The 18,634-nt window shown below is 33.6% G+C and overlaps 1 protein-coding gene across 8 annotated transcripts in view; it reads left to right on the forward strand.

Moving 5' to 3' along the window:
• Window positions 1-18,634, forward strand: part of LOC134751575 (zinc finger protein 184) — a 146,945-nt gene that overhangs the window by 84,135 nt on the left and 44,176 nt on the right. The window lies entirely within an intron of this gene.

The following is an 18,634-nucleotide window of genomic DNA, read 5'->3' on the forward strand; positions in this document are numbered from 1 at the left end:
ATATAAAAAGTATAACGTTCCATTTTAACATACAAAAGACTTATTTTAGTTATTTCTATTAGCCAAAGTACGAAGTTGAAAGTCTGAAAGCAAATCATTAATACATTACCACACAATCAAATTTAATTTCCGCTTAAAAATAAACGATTAAAAATGGACTCGATTACTATTGTGGTGTAATCGATGTAAAAATTCAGGTTCGTTGTCCCTGATCGTGACCTGTATGAATAAGGCATGAATTGTGCAGTTTATTCCAAATGTCGTAAGTGACTTTGTAATTCGTATGGAGATACGACATTTGGACTGAGCGAAGTATTGAACAGCCACAACAACGTGCGTAGAGTCGATACTTTTACAGTAGAATAGGAAAATTATGAAAAATGGATTAAAAGTACGTCACGTGTGGTTAAAAGTTTTTTTATGGCAGATTAAAAAAAAAATACAAGAATTTACATCCATATGACCTGTTTTTTGGAATCAATCTTATTTTAAATAAGGTATCTTATTTTATTCTCTTTTTCGTATTTTTAAATAAAATGTAAGATTAAATGAGATTTTATGTATCATAAATTAAGCCTCAGAAAAGGAAGTGTGTGCAGGTAGTTTCTATATAGATATGTACTGATATTCAATTCTATCACACATTCAGGAGTATGTTTATATCATTAAAGTAGGTATAAAAATATTATTCTGCCTAGTTGATAATATACTAACTTACTAAGCCCATAATCTTTACCTACCTCAACATCACACTTTAAAAACCTTACGCACTCTTAAACTAATAAAGTTATCTTTATAAAAAAGATTAAATCAAGGCCCTTAAAGTTCACTGGCTCACGTTAGATACCTACTCTTATGATAGTGTCCTTTGTTTTTCTTATCAATATCCTTGAAGGTACGTTCACCCCTTAAGGATCAACTTTAATATCTTTTTTCTACAAGGTTGCTTTACCTTCAACCTTTTTATGGACTCTGTTTTATTTTATAGGTAATAGAGTATGTGTAGTGTATATCCTTCGCATTATATTGTTGTACAGTTTATAAAAGTATGCTTTCCAATAACAAAAAAAGGAATAGTAAATATTAAGAACTTTTATATTATCGTTTCCTCTAATACAATAATGTTGATATATATGTGGCAATAGTTGCCACACACCATGGGACAAATTAGTTATTTGATAGTTGACATACCTATATGTTAAATTATGAAGCTGTGAGGTAAAGAAAATTTACTATGTTGCCACAGTTACTTTGAAAAATATAACAGAGACCACATTACATATAAATCTAAACGGTGTACTTATCTTTTTTTTTAATATGCATCTGAGATTACAAAGGAAAAAAACAACGCAAAATAAACCGACGTCAGAAGCTAAACGTGTCATCAAATTACATAACAGTATAAAAATGCAGTAAGCGTCCACAAACACGATTAGCCATTGCATCACCGTACGCAGCCATATTGATCACGCACACACACAAAAAACGTTTTTATTAACACTTACATCGTTAAGACAATTGAGCACTTACGACTTTTTGCGCGGAATGCCGTAGGACGTATCTCACGTATCTTTGCATAATAGTTTGTTTTTTGTCTGGCGAGGATAATTGACTACAGATATATGGCTTATTAAATTAGTACAGTCGCCATCAGATATATCGGAGCGGCCGAGGTGCTCTCAAATATCTGAACACGCCTCTATTGTCAAGGTGTTAGAGTGCGTGTTCAGACATTGTGAGCACCTCGGCCGCTCCGATATATCTGATGGCGACTGTAACTACATAACTTGTTAGTTTTAGTAACTAAATGAAAATAGGAGTTTAATGACGCGTATATTTGTCGTATATCTAATTTATAAGTGTCGCAGTTAAAATACTGTTGTTTGGATTATGAAAATTTTCTCTAGTTTTGTGTAAATGAGAGCATTTACAGCCCGTCTAAGGTAACTTTGCACCGATTTGAAAATAACAAAGTCAGGTTGTGTCATCATTCACTTCATATTTTTACAGACATTTAACATAGTCAATTTGTTTGTCATTTTCACTGTGTCATTGTCTTATTTACAGACAATTTATGAGTTTTTTTAAACTGATCTGTCTGATTCTGATGCAGTAAACTTCAAGTTTTGAAAGTCAGACAAACTTAGTCGTTTCTTTAATTTTTAATAGTTATAAAAACATTTTTTTAGCAAACAAAAGAACTTTAACGCTCATTGTGTCATCGTACTCATAGTACCATAAATACACTCACCTTTTACGCCGGCTTCAGAAACGAGCTTCAACAGACGTTTGTGTGTGTGCTATCGCGGAAAGAAATGAGGTTATCTGAATGCGCATGTCATTGTCTGCCTGCCTATAGGCAGCTACAGACAGCAGTGCATCAGAGTTTTTATACATTCCCAGATTTCATGATTGTTCTTTTTAAAGGTTCGTTATTTTTCGCTTGATACATGGTATTATAACCTTTCATACGTGTGGTGGTCAAAAATCGTGGGTTCAAATCAAACCTCGGTTTATTTTCCTCTCTAATAAGAGAGGATAATAAATATTTTTTGGAAAAAAAAAAGATGGCTAAAAATTCTGACAGAATCCTTATCATACACAGACAACAGGATAATTATTAATTATTGCATAAAAAGTTGTGATACTTAGTTTGTGATATTCTGCAAAACGCTTATTTGTTCGTTACTCATAAAAGCATTTTTTTGTAAAAGTGCAAAAGTTTAGTAAGTTGTAAATTATACCTAAGTTACATCCTAAATAACTGTTACTTATTGCACATAGTTACAAAAAATGTTACATTCTTTGCTAAGGCAAAAAGTTGTATCTCCAAATTAGACTTTTACGTCATTAAATTACGTCATTAAATTAATCGTCAATATGTAAATTCTTGAAAGAGGTCCCTTTTGTCTGATATGATGATGATGGTTGTATCTGTTAACTGATAGAATAATGATGAAAACTCTTTCAGTGTGTATCCCTACTATCCATAACTACTAATGTTATAAATGCGAAAGTGGTGTCTGTTTTTCTGTTACCTCTTCATGCTTAAACCGCTGAACCGATTTAGTTGAATTGAAATTTGGTATAGATAGTTTGAGTTCCGGGATCGGACATAGGGTAGTTTTTATCCCAGAAGTCATCCTTTAAGGGGGTGAAAAGGGGGGTAGGGTGGAAGTTTGTATGGGGAATCGATAAAAAGCAGATGCGATAAAAAATAAGCTACCCAAATTACTAACTCAGCTAAAACGAAGTCGCGGGAAAACGCTAGTAATATTATGAATACGAAAGAAACTGTGTCTCTCTGTCACGTCTTTACATTTAAACCGCTGAACCGATTTACATGAAATTTGATACGGTGATAGTTTAAAGCCCGAAGAATATAGAGTAGTTTTTATCAATCATCATCGTCGCAAGCAGACGAAGTCAGGCAGAAGCTAGTGTTGTACAAAAATGGGGCATTTTCTATGAAAAGGGACCTTATTGTCGATGGCGCTTACGCTGCACAGCGTCGCGCGGCATTGTATTTATTTCGTAGCATCGTTTATAATGGCGTAAGCGCCATCGACAATAAGGTCCTTTTTATAGAAAATACCACATATTTTCCGCGGCTCGTCTTGCGTACGCGGCTACGCGCGCTACACGCACACACCTTCGTTACACGCACACGCCCGCGTTGTTGACATAGGTCAGTGTCGCGCTCGTATTTATGATGCTTTTTATTGGATCTTTTAAAAGGAAGCATTAGTTATTGGTCGAAATGCGTACTTTAAATATAGTCACTTGAATAGTACTTTAGCTCAGAGTGCATTGACACTAATTGTGGTTTTTTCTATAAAAAGGGACCTTATTGTCGATGGCGCTTACGCTATTATAAACCATGCTTCGATATAAATACAATGCCGCGCGACGCTGTGCGGCGTAAGCGCCATCGACAATAAGGTCCCTTTTCATAGAAAATGCCCCAATTATAATGTAAGAAAAGGTTTTAAAATAAGAGTTTTGAATGATTCACGGTTAGTTTCTTATTTCGACACAAATATCGAGAGCTTAGAAACAATAAAAAAGGTAATCACGGTCTATATCCCGGTCAATATAAGTCTAAGGTTTTAAAAGTCAATAAACACACTACACGGCAATTATTCGCGTCTCATCTGTAGATCTAACCAAACTAGCTTCTGTCCGCGTCTTTGTCTGTGTGAAATGATGATGATCATTAATAAAAAAGATCCTAATGTTCTTTCCCGGGCCTCAAACTATCTTCATGCCAAATTTGATCTAAATCGATTCAGCGGATTAAATATGAAGAGGTAACAGACATACAGAGATACAGACAGACGGAGTTACTTTCGCTTTGATAATATTACTAGCTTTTGCCTTTTCGTCTGCGTGAAGTTAGTAATTTGGGTAGATTATTTTTTATCCAGTCAGCTTTTTATCGATTCCTCATACAAACTTCCACCCCTCTTTTCACCCCCTTAAATAATGACTTCTGGGATAAAAATTACCCTGTGTCCTTCCTCGGGACTCAAACTATCTCTATACCAAATTTCAACTAAATCGGTTTATCGGTTTAAGCGTGAAGAGGTAACAGAAAGAGAGATAGGCACACTTTCGCATTTATAATATTAGTATGGATTATTAGTAGGGATACGCACACAAGCTGCAAACATTAGTAACAACTTTTGTTTTAAAATCTGTGTAAGATCCAAAATTTCTGTCACGCATAGATAGTATATTCATCCATTTTTTTACATACCTACTTGAAAATATTAATTTCAAATTGTCATAAAACAGCAAAAAAACGTTTATTGTCACAAAACGCCGCATCGACGTATTGTCACGTCAACACATGTTGCAATAAATGTCAGTAAAAACTGTCATTTGTAGATGACACGTCGACCGCCCCCGCAATACACTGTTATTACGTGATCGTACCAAGGCTGATGACGAGTTATGAATTTAGGGGTATAAAACCTCATTTCTATGTTTAACAAAGTGGCTTCAAATCAAAGTGTATATACTCATGAACAAATTAAGAGAAACGCAAAAAAAGGTTTAATTACTGGGTTACAGCACCTAAAGTAATTTCAAAATTAGTAAATAAACTTTTTTTCGCGTTCCTTTCAATTTGTCTATGTAAATTGGACTGAATTTATTTTGTTTCAAAATTAAAAGAATGCCACTTCATATTAAATATATTAATAGCGGGTCACTCACTTCTTTTAAGTCGAAAAACGCTCTACGTGAGTGACTCGTTATTAATATATTTAATATGTCTGTCTCACGGAAGTTTTGTTATTAGAATGCCACTTCGCTCGTTTTGCACCAATTCATTGTACATTTCATTATATTTTAAAGACAACCGCAAATACTGAAGATAGTTTAATACCTACTAGGCCTCGGACACTATGTTACTTAAGTATATGACATCTTATTTTGTATAAGTCTAACTCAAAGACTTGAAAAATCATTAAATAAGAGGTTTAATTTAGACGTAATTTTTTGAGTGAATTGACTTATTTCACCAATCACAGTCTTATTCTAATTAAGCTTTAAAAATCTTCATTTAATCCTAACTCAGGAAAATTTTTTGATTGCTGATATTGCTGGTATCATCCACAAAAAGTTTTCACCACAATATTATAGCAGCGACCAAAAGTTTCGGGCAGATCGCCAAACACCTACACGAGAAAAACAAACCTGCATCCCACACGGTCAATTGGTAATTTCATTGACTTTATAACACATTAAAGACTAGTAGGAAGAATTATATCCAGCCTTCAAATACCACCATTAAAATGTACATAGTTAGACCAAGAAAAGTCTGCAGAGATTTTGACAGCAAACTCAGTGCCAGTGTTATTTATACGTCATATTTCATAGAAGTTTGACGTTTAAAATAACAGCTGCACTGCGTATGCTGTCAAAATCTCTGCAGACTTCTTGATTTGACTCTAGGTACATTAATAACTAAAATAAACAAATTTTGTAAAATGCTGCGTTTTTGCTGCAACTACGCGGTCTCAATTTCCTTTTACAAAACCGTAGAATGTTTTTATACAACGTCGGCTTCAAACGAGCATATAGACCGGCTGATTGTAAGCGGTTAATGTAAACGAAGACGCTTAAACTCCAGAGTTGTCTCATGTGCGCTATCTGTCCTATGTATGTCATTTCTAACTAACAACGTATAATAGTTTGATAAATATATAGGTAACTGTTTAAATCTGCGAGTCTGTAAATCGGTTTTATAAGTTCAGAAAATGGCGTCAAAAATATTTATAAAAGTGGTTCATTGTTTACACTTTCTTGCAGTCACAGGTCAGGATCGCGGTAAGAAAGTCAATATCCTGCCCCTGACTCATTTATACACAATAAGCTTTTTAGCCTTGACTTATTAATTGTATCAGTATACAGTATCGTTCAGTGAACGATATAAACGCTTTTTATTGCACATCTTTTAAAAATAAAACACAGAAAGATAAAGTCACAGGGCCAGACATGTAACTTTGAATATTGTTCCTGAAACTCAAATAATGTACCTACTTATGTAAGAACAATAGAGATGGATAAAGACTCTCTTCGAAATTCGATTTTTTAGGAGGAAGGAAAGGACAAGGAAGTAACCACCATGTTACTTCAAAAATCCATTTAAGTATTAGAAATGATACTCGTAATTATATCAATAGCAAATGTTAGAATTAAACAAGAAGAGAAGAACATTCAGGGTAATTTAATAGCGTTTTAATTCCAATAGTATTAGTTTACTTTTGTAAACATGACGTTTTATTTCAACTAGCAAACATTATAGGACTTTAAGCTACTTTAAAAAGCATTTTGCTGGTGTAAGTACTAAATATATCACAGTGATTCTACTTAGCTCAGAATTTTTGGAACCATCCATGTCGGAAATTATCCAATGCACTTATTAAACTGTATGTTTGAGATATGATCCAGAATCCTTAGAATAATTGAGTATCAAAAAGGTATAAAACCTGATAGAAATCTCACGTAAAAAAAGGCAGGTTATTACGACAAAGTTGTATTTATTAACTTACATTCAACAAATTGCAACAGTTATATAAAGTAAACGGTTGATTTATACTTACCGAACCGACGATATCGTATATTTTTATTAAGTGGTTGTCAAAGTAATGTGTAATATTTTCAACTTTACTACTAGAGACATTAAGGTGCATAATGCATCTGTTTGACATTACCTATCTATACAAAGTTGCATTGAAATATGTCTAGAAAATTGCGCTAATTGTCAACAAACTGCTCTATTAGGGAAACGGAAGTAACACGAATGAAAAAAACCTAGTTGACTCCCTGACTAGCTTTTTTTAATTACCTACTACAAAGCATGTCGTTTCTCACGCGAAATATAAATGGTGACAATTATGACAAAGGCGACAACGCGACAGGTGTAAACGTGACAATTAGCGAGTTGTCGCTATCCCGTGTTTTTTATGACAATGTTTGGGTAAAATACTGTGCTCATGTTTCTATGACGCTCTAAAAATCGACTTTAATAGCTAAGTCGATAAGTTTTATATCAACTGTAGTGTGTGAGAGTTATGTCCTTATAAAACTAGTTTGTTTTTTTGGTTAAACGGGGGAAACTACATTGTGGTTTTTTTCTTTGAGTGATTTGTTACACATGTGATTTTATCGCGATCTAACATTTATTTATAAAGGTAACAGTTTAATTAGTTAATTGGTTATGAAATAAAACTATGAAAACGGATTATATCGCGTATATTGAATTTATAATACATCCCGACGTTTCGAACCATTTACAGCGTTCGTGGTCAACGGGTGTCACCCAATAGTAACTATCGCGGTAACCGAAGACAATATTAGTTAATTGGTTAGTTAATTCATTTCGTTGTAGTGAGTTTTAGACCACAAGTTTAGCAACATTAACATATTCTTATTTTTTAATACTAATTTTTTTACATGATGTACAATTATAGTTAGGCAGGTAGATCTGGTAGATATAATAAATAAATAAATCAATATTAGGGGACGTCTTACACAGATTAACCTAGCCCCAACTAAGCAAAGGTTGTACCATAGAGTAACATACTAGAGCGGTACTGTCATAGTAAATTTTGTAACCCCAGTAAATTCACTGCCATCTGTCGACACACTTTAAGACTAAAAATGAAGATTTATAAAAATACGATAAAATGTATTTAAATATAGATAAATGTTTTTTTTTATTTGCATTAATTATTTTTATGATTTTGACCCATGTTCTTTTACTGATATGCGTTAAAATTGTTAAATAACAAACGAAACCGTCAACGCCATCTATACGACAGTAGGCCAAAACTAGTAGCGCCCTCTGAACGAGAATCAAATTTTCTTGATTTTCGAGGCACGTTTTTTCCTTAGACTGTATCCATCTATTACGGAGTTATATCTATCTTTGGTTGTACTATGGGTGCTAGGCGACGATATACATACTTATATAGATAAATACATACTTATATACATAGAAAACACCCATGACTCAGGAACAAATATTTGTGTTCATCACGCAAATAAATGCCCTTACCGGTATTCGAACCCAGGACCATCGGCTCCACAGGCAGGGTCACTACCCACAGTACCCACTAGGCCAGACCGGTCGTCGAAGATGATTGTTATATTTCATTTACGTCTAAATATAATAAACACAAACGTGGCATCATATGGAATACCTATGAGAAATTAATTAATTATTACAAATTCATAAGTAAGTAATATTCTCTGTTACCCCTTCACGCTTAAATCGCTAAACCGAATTATATTAATTTTGATACTTATGGAGATAGGTTGAGTCCTGGGGAAGGATTCCGAAAAAGTTTTAAAATTTTATTTTTAATTTTACACACTTTAAAGGAAGCGCATTATTTACCTTAAGAGCACCTTCTTAAATCAATCAATCAATCAATCAATCAATCAATCAATCAATCAATCAATCAATCAATCAATCAATCAATCAATCAATCAATCAATCAATCAATCAATCAATCAATCAATCAATCAATCAATCAATCAATCAATCAATCAATCAATCAATCTTTAATGTCAAAAACAAATGTGGTGTTGCAGGCGTTCATAGGCTACGGTAACTGCTTACCATCAGGCGGGCCGTATGCTTGATTGCCACCGACGTGGTATAAAAAAAAAATGTCAAAAATTACAATACAAATAAAATTAAAAATACATACCCTAAATTAAATAACAAAACCACATATCAAAAAAATAATAAAGGTACTGACATCGACATTTCATACAGTCAACACAATTTTACACCGACTTGAACAGAACAAAGTGTGGAAGTGTCATGTAAACGTCATATTTTCAAAGTAATTTGTCATTTAAACGTTGCCACACCTTGCCATTGCAAACGCCACGCAGAGTTAGCTTGGTCCATCTACATATGCAGAATCATCAATTAATACCTACAAATATAGGTTAATAATAATTACTTAATTAATTAATTGCAATATTAATTATTAATTCTGCATCTATTCGACTTGGTTTTATCAAAGAGGATATAATAGGATAGAGCGGTTCTGTCATAGTAAATTTTGTAGCCATAGTAAATTCACTGCCATACATCATCACACTATTAAAACTAAAATATAAATATTTATATATGTATAAATGATTTTTTTTATTTGCATTAATTATTTTTATGTTATTTTGACCCATCTTTCACTGATAAATATGCGTTAAAATTGTTAAATAACAAACGAAACCGTCATCGCCATCTATTCGAGAGTAGGCCAAAGGTAGTGAGTGATGCCATCTGATCAAGAATCAAATTTTTTAGATTTTCGTGGCACGTTTTTTCCTTAGACTGTATACATATATATTGATTTATTACGGAGTTATATCTGTCTTTGCCTACAACTACTAAGTAAGTATAGGGATTAGGAAAAAAAATCGAATTATTTTTTATTCGCTTTTTCATACTTTTTACTTGAGTAAAGTTCCTTAGTTCTTTCTGTACCGTATTTAACGAGGCAGGATCTTCCTGAAATACTCGGCCTTGCCTGACTCACTTCTTTGTCCGCTGACGCACTTTTTTGAACTTGACTCCGTTCTTTTTGGGCCGAGTATTTTTAACTGCAGCCCATTTCGATGCAGTTTAACTGCAGCGATGAAGTTTATTTTTAATATATTATAACGATGGAAAAGTTTTGCTCGCTTGATTAATCAAAAGCACATTTTGATGACTGTTAAATAATATAAATAGTTACTGATTTCGAGATAGTTACCTATGACAGTGTACTGAATATAGTAAAAGATTTCTTAGGCCAAAAAAAATATATTAGTTTGATTGCAGCTACGAGTATAATAGGAACATAAATACATACATATACATATTATATTCTGGTCGACACTTTTCACAATTTTGATAAGATTTAACGTCGGGATGTATTATAAATTCAATATACGCGATATAATCCGTTTTCATAGTTTTATTTCAGAAGATTTAATAAGTTTTACCTGTTAATTTTTGTTAGTTACATATAAAATATTACAGGGGTCGGAAACCGGTATTTGCTCCATACAAAAATACCGGTATTATTACGTTCTTTTTCGTTCTTTTGTTTATAATTTCATTTTTAATGGGACGTTTTAATAATGCAAAATTGTTTCCTAAATACATGATTCAGTCCTACGAAATGAGCAATAAAAAAATTCAAAACATTGGGCTATTTCGGGGTTTTTAAAAAATACCGGCTCCGAGCCCTGAAATATTATACTTACTGACCTAAGATATCTACCTAATTGTCTTACCTTCCAAAATGATTGGTTGTTAAGTTGTTAATCACCCAAGCACCTATAAAATAATAAAACTGAATGTAGTAACATATTTAAAAAAAATAAAAATATTAAAGAACCTTGGAATGACAACAATAGGGTAAGCACTGAGCAGCATCAAGTATGTCTAAATATAAATTAGTTTTAACCGGAGAAAAACCGCAAAATAATTAAAAGGTATAATTCCTTCCTTCTATTTTATAGGTAATATAATGTCATTGCACGTATTAAAATAAAAATACTAAACAACTCAATTCATACGTTAAATTTACATATATAAAGTAACTGACAAACAGAGTTACTTTCGCATTAACAATATCTTAGGCTTATTATTTCTTGTAAGTATATGAATCGCAGAAAAAACTGACATTACTACCTAAACACGTCCTTAAAAACCCGGAAAATTATAACAAAAATCAGGTTCGGAAACAGTAAAAATCTAGTTAAAAGCAAAGGCTTAAGTAATTTTTCTTAATAGGCCATAATACGGGACAATTTGCGCGGCGGGTATATTTCACTCCTTTTTTATGGAAAGCTCCATTTTTTATAGCCTCAATTACGTTCTAAGGGGGTGTCCGAGTGTCTCCGTTGAGATGGTAGGACCAGTTTGATATTTTATTTTGTGATGATAGCAAAGAAAACCCACCGAGGGTTCCGTATTTTTAAGTATTTGTTGTTGTAGCGGCAACAGAAATACATCATCTGTGAACATTTTAACTGTCTCGCACTTGGCCGGTTTTGTTTAAAAAATAGGCAGTGACTTCAATCGAAATAAGTGTTTTGTGTTTTAATAAAAACTTCATTTTATACGTTTATGCTTTTATGCACAATAACAGCTTGCACAAAGCACCCAAAAATTAGTTTTGCTAGTTGCCAATAACATTTTATCTTAATAATGAAATCATATTTATTTTGTAATTCAATTAAAATGTGTAATGATTTTGGTTTTTGTAATTTCATAGTATACTTATACACACTTGTATGTTTTTTATTTGATCTTTCGAGAATTATTCAAATTAATTTCAAATATAAGTAATATAGTTCATTTCAACCAAAAATCAGCTAATACATCTGTTATACGCTAATAATTATAAAAAATACAGGCATATCTAATCATTAATTAATAATAGTAAATTAACAAGCGCGTAATAGGCAATAGGTAAACATCCCAACGATAATGCCATCGCTAAACACAAATAAGTTTAGCTATTGCATATTAGTAAATATTTAGCTTGGACATAATTTTGTTTGATAACTATGTAGGCATGCGGATTTGGTAAAATAATGTGATGATAACTATTTATGTATAACAGAATGAATTCTAGTACAAAATACAGGAAGTGTTGTTTGAAAAAAAATAGAAGTTTTCTAATTGATATTGTGCGAGAGTGGGATAATAATATGATGATGACGTGTGTAGCTCGCGACAACAAACTTTCTCCAATAGCGAAACTACTATTTTTAGTCATGGGAATATAACCAGAAAACATCCTTGTAATAACTCTAATTACGGGTCAAAAAGTACGAGTTTTGTATTGTACCTTTTATTTTATTTTTTTCTCTCGACTTGACAAGCCTAAGTTTCAGCTAAAATTCAAGTTAATAGCTTTTGGTTTGCCTGATTGCTTTGAATAATTACTTTTCTACATTTTGTATTTCATTAAGTTCCCTTTGAGCTTTTCTGCCCTAATTAATTAGTGGAAACTGTTTTGGCTTGTGTTTTATAAATATTAATTCATATTGTGTAAGATTGTAAACTGTTTGTTTCCCAATAAAAAAAAATAAAAAAAAATAAAAAAATACAACTATTATAAATTATTTTCTCTCCGAATCCGAAATAGAAAAACGATTTTTTTAAATCATTGAACAATACTACTTATATAAAATAAATCTGGTACTGCCGCATTGACGTACACGCTTTTTTACTTCTCATTCCCGACGGGAGATTTTTCACAGTTATTCACAACTCTAACCACATTACCAATAATGTCTGACCTCCGATATCCTATAATTACTTCCAAAATACGGATTAAGTTATAGTAGACTTCTCTCAATGTAGCAAAGGGCCATTATAAGTTGAAACCCCCATTACGTATATTGGCTAAGAATAGGCGGGTCATGTTATATTGGTCAATCATTTTTTAAGGCTTCAGTCACTTAGCATTCATTAGGGACGTCGTGTTTAACGATGTCATTTTTGGCGAAAAAAGTTGTGACGCCAAAAAATTGACATTGACATTCTTAAGAATGGAAATTTGGGTTTTAAAGTGATGTAGTTACAGAATATTTATCAGTACGGTTTTTACTCACTATTATTTTTAGTCGCTTTTGGCGACATGTTTCGGATTCTTTGGGAATCCATCCTCAGGCACGAGTGTCCGCGGCGGTTGTACGTCGTACTACTAAAAATAATAGTGAGTAAAAACCGTACTGATAAATATTTTGAAATATGTCTCACGATAGTTTAAGTGTGATGTAGTTACATTAATATAAGATTTTATATACTAATTGAACTATTTATTTATTTATTTTTGAACGGCCGTACAGATTTTTTCGAGTTTTTAAATTGAAGAAACTGATAACACTTCAATTTTTGCATCTATTCGACTTTTTATAATGTATGTAGTTGTAGGTAGGTACTCAGACTCAATTTCGCGATATCGTCTTTAAATCTAAATCTAAATCTAAATGAAATAACGATATTTACCAAAAGTATGCGACCCATAAATTAAATAAACGTACGAGTAAAAACTTATGATAATTTAAATAAATACATTTTTACAGTGTCATTATAGATGCTTAGTAAAGGGGCCCACTGACTATCAGTTCGCCGGACGATATCGGCCTGTCAGTTAGAACAAAAATTTGACAGTTCCGAACAACTGACAGGCCGATATCGTCCGGCGGACTGATAGTCAGTGGGCCCCTTAATATAACACTAGAATTTTATACAAACATTGTAAAGAAATACACTTAAACTATCTGAAAAATCATTAAAAACTTTTTTCATACTCTCATTACAAAAAACTATTTTCCCAACATTTAGCGATAAATCACCTTGCCTCACCCGGGAATTGAACCTCTATCATATCGTATCAAAGCATAAATTCTTTACAATTTCTTCGTTGCGTGATACCGACGGCGGGATCCACTTTCTAACACGCGTGCAAGGGCTGCACTGCCGGACAATTTAATCGGTACACCCTTTAGTTCACTTTTAAGTTACTTGTCCATTTTACAAGTAACTTAAAAGTGCACTCACATAACATACATAACTCCGAAATAGATGGATATATTAAATATATTAATAACGGGTCACTCACGTGTTTTAACGTTTAAGTCAAAAAACGCTCGACATGTTTCACTCCGTACCGAGGAGCGTCATCAGGAGCTTGCGTCGACGGTGACGGACCGGCACCGGACCGGTAGATGGATATAGTCTAAGGAAAAAACGTGCCTCGAAAAACAAGAAAATTTGATTCTCAATCAGATGGCGCCACTACCTTTGGCCTACTCTCGTATAGAGGGCGTTGACGGTTTCGTTTGTTATTTAACAATTTAAACGCATAGTGAAAGAACATGGGTCAAAATAATATAAAAATAATCAATGCAAATATTGCAAATAAAAAAATCATTTATCCATATATAAATTCATTTTTTGATATTTTTATTTTTAGTTTTAATTGTGTGTCGATCGATAGATGGCAGTGAATTTACTGTGGCTACAAAATTTACTATGACAATACCGCTCTATACTATTATAGGAGTGAACTCCCTCCCTCCCTCCTACAACTACACCTACAACTCATCTGGACAGCTCTACTGTGCTTCGTGCTGTCGGACTTTTAAAAACAAATTTGGATTTGCAAGTCACGCTCGCGCCCATGCGCGTAATAGTTAATAAAAACCCTTTTAGAAATAATAATGTACAAATAAAACGCTTGTCGGGTTGTCGCTGTCGACGGATACGTCTGGGAGGACATCATCATCATACTACTATATCCTCTTTGCTCACATTTAAATATTCTCGAGGCCGAAGTGTAGGGTTAGAGCCGGCGTAGCTTTATGTGACGTTCATAAGCACATTGTAATATGGCTACTTTAATAATAAACTATAATTACCTTATCTTTAAGTCGAAAATTGGAGGTTTCCCTATAAGACGAGGAGCTTCAACAACAAAATTATGGATGACCCATCTTAGTATGTTTAGGTAATACTCGTATGTCTGAGTTTTGCTTACGAAAGTTTTATTAGACTTATATTGACCGGGATATAGACCGTGATTACCTTTTGTATTATTTTGTGTTTGTACCGGACCAACAAGTGTGAATGCGACCGTTGATAACGTTGAAAGTGAACGCAGCCGACGCGCAAGAATGAGGGTAGACAGAGCGCTGTCTACACAACTTTGACAACCACCCGCTATCTTCAGTCACCCGTGAACATGATGCATGTAACTGCGTCGAAATATCGGGAGCTCACAAATATTACAAAAGGTAATCACGGTCTATATCCCGGTCAATATAAGTCTAGTGAAACTAACAGTGAATCATTAAAAACTCTGAAAGTTTTATTATTATAAAACACCTTTAATTTAATCCCATTCCTAGAATTTCGTAACCGGTTAACGAAAAAAACTTCGAGATAAGACCAAAACAAAAATGTTAAAAGTTAAAACTAATATTAATTAATTAGGACGTAAAATATTTTCCTGTTTTTTCTGTTGAACTGAGATAATTTAAATAAAATTATTTTTTGTAGCCGTTGGTTTTAATTACATTTTCCTTATCACGTTGCGTTTTAGAATTGTCATAATTAATTCAGAGTTACGGAAGGCAACACGTTTCATGATTTTTTCTAAATTTGTTTGGATGGTTACGAATTTCGGCCATAATGGTGGATTTCGAAACTTTTCGCCATATGCAGATATTACCAGAGGTAAATATTTAATGATTTTATAAATGTCATCAACGTCCAAACATTCTTTATAAATTGCTGTTCTGTTTTAATTTAATTTATTTAATTTTAATTATAATTTTTTACATTGTGATGTGTGGACCTATGTTGTCTTTTAAATAAACGGATTTATTTATTTATTATTTATTATGTACTAAGAGGATTAAACATTAAGAAATAATAAAAAAAAGGGTAGTTTTAATGTGTTAATTAGTCACTAATTTCTTATTTACAATGATGTTATCGCCTTCATTATCTTCAATTTGTTTACTTTAATCTTTCGATAGCTAATAGAAATGAGCAATAAACCTATGATTATTAAATGTGTAGATGTTAATAATTATTGATATTTGTTACTGTAAATCTAACCATTCTATCTAACTTTCACTATGACTTTCAACTTTTTGTAACTTTTGCAAATAAGTACGTGATTTTTACTGTACGAAAAACAGAAATATACAAATGGCGGACTAACCTTTCATTATATTCTCTATTGGTTAAACTAGGGTTGCATTTTTATTTTAAACCATCTTCAAAACCATCCGATGATTATAACTACCTAAGTAAGTTTTTCTTCCTTTATTCTTGTACACAGACGATTATCATCATTACTTTGATCTCTATTCCTGTAAGTTATTAACTTATAAAAATGTACATATTAACTACACGTACAGTCGCCATCAGATATATTTTTGAGCACCTCGGCCTCTCCGATATATCTGATGGCGACTGTACTTATTAATACCTTAAAAATAAACAAATTAAGCGAACCATTATAATGTCCCGAAGTGTATCGCGTGCTCGAAGCAGTTTCTTTGCAATCGCACCGCAAAGGGTTTTCAATAAATATACATGCATATAAAGCGAGCCAGATTCGCGAGATAACTATACATGACAACAGTATCGACTAAACTCTGACACAGTTCGCTCAATTACTGCTTTTTTGTAGTTTTTTAAAAGGTTTATTCAATACTAGCGACCCCCGGCTTCGCACGAATAAACCTTGATAAATTATATATCTAAACCTTCCTCAAGAATCACTCTTTTGATATGTGAAAACCGCATGAAAATCCGTTCAGTAGTTTTTAGGGTTCCGTACCCAAAGGATAAAAACATTAAAAACAGGACCCTATTACTAAGACTTCGCTGTCTGTCTGTCTGTCTGTCCGTCTGTTACCAGGCTGTATCTCATGAACCGTGATAGCTACAGTTGAAATTTTCACAGAAGATGTATTTCTGTTGCCGCTATAACAACAAATACTAAAAACAGAATAAAATAAATATTTGAGTGGGGCTCCCATACAACAAACGTGATTTTTTTTGCTGTTTTTTGCGTAATGCTACGGAACCCTTCGTGCGCGAGTCCGACTCGCATTTGTCCGGTTTTTTTATTACGGGTAAAATGCATTCCGCATATCACTCGGGTGCGGAGAGTGACCCGAGTGGTTATGTGGGACGGGAGTCTAGAGGCTAATGAGGCCCATGGTATACCCACTAAAAGGCCGGCCCTGGTTGCCTCTTCGCTTCACCGTGGGTAACCAAGCCACGGTTACTAAGCCCCTCCACCGCGACAAGGTGAGCAACCCGGGGTTTACCTTGTTTATTAGCAACCAAGCCACTACAACCTGTCAGTACCTAATAAATACATAATAGGTTTTAAATAAGCCCACTGACTATTAGTCCGACGGAATATCCGCCTGTCAGTTGTTCGGAACTGTCAAATTTTTGTCTTAACTGACAGGCCGATATCGTCCGACGGACTGATTTTCTGAAATTTATTCCAATATAAGATTTTAAATACACATATTTCTTCCATCAACTTTACATTACATTACACCTTAAACTCATAAAATGTTTATTATAGTCTAATCGAAATCGGATTTCATCGGATCGGTAACCAAAAACGAAGGTTCGGTTTTGTTTTAGTTACGGCCGAAATCGAATCCTGGCTGTAACATGATTTGTATGCAGGAACCTACCGGAGCCGAGACGGAAACTACCGTCTCTTAGCTCTTAGTCCCTACTGAAAATATAGTTACGGCGCGGCCAAAAGGTTCGGCAGTATTTTGGCCGAAGCCAAACCTTTGGCCGAAACATAATTTTGATGCTGAAACCGAAACCAAAATTTCGTTGAACACTAATAATAAAAAAACCGGCCAAGTGCGAGTCGGACTCGCGCACCGAGGGTTCCGTACTTTTCAGAAATACATCATCTGTGAAAATTTTCAACTGTCTAGCTATCACGGTTCATGAGATACAGCCTGGTGACAGACAGACAGACGGACAGACGGACAGACGGACAGACGGACAGCGGAGTCTTAGTAATAGGGTCCCGTTTTTACCCTTTGGGTATGGAACCCTAAAAATGGAACGCGACTTACGACATTTTCACAAAAACCTCATATATTACACACACATGCAAACAACGCTGTGTAAGTACGTGTATTACATACATGCAGACGGCGTTAAGTTTCACGCGCCGTCCTATAATTTAGCTCAAAGAAATTGCTTTCCAGCGCTAAGTCAGATAAACGGAATTATAGGGACTTAATATTATTTATTGTAGCTTGCGTCATGCAACGCTTTGTGCTTAGAAAACGCTTAGGTTTTATAACGGTTTTGTAGCTGGTTGCACAAATGTAAGTTAATTTAATATTACTACTTATCTTCTCTACTTGTATTTCGCTTTCTGTGTATTTTTTTTACTTTATGGTGCACAATAAAGAATATTTACTTAATTACTTCTCGTGTTTTGTTACAACAATTTGTGTTTTTTGAAACAAAATTATCAAAAAGCCAGAAAACATGATACAAACTTTCCCGAATTTACGATTAATTATTTAA

Source organism: Cydia strobilella, chromosome 22 (genome assembly GCF_947568885.1).
Source record: "Cydia strobilella chromosome 22, ilCydStro3.1, whole genome shotgun sequence".
NCBI lineage: Eukaryota > Metazoa > Arthropoda > Insecta > Lepidoptera > Tortricidae > Cydia > Cydia strobilella.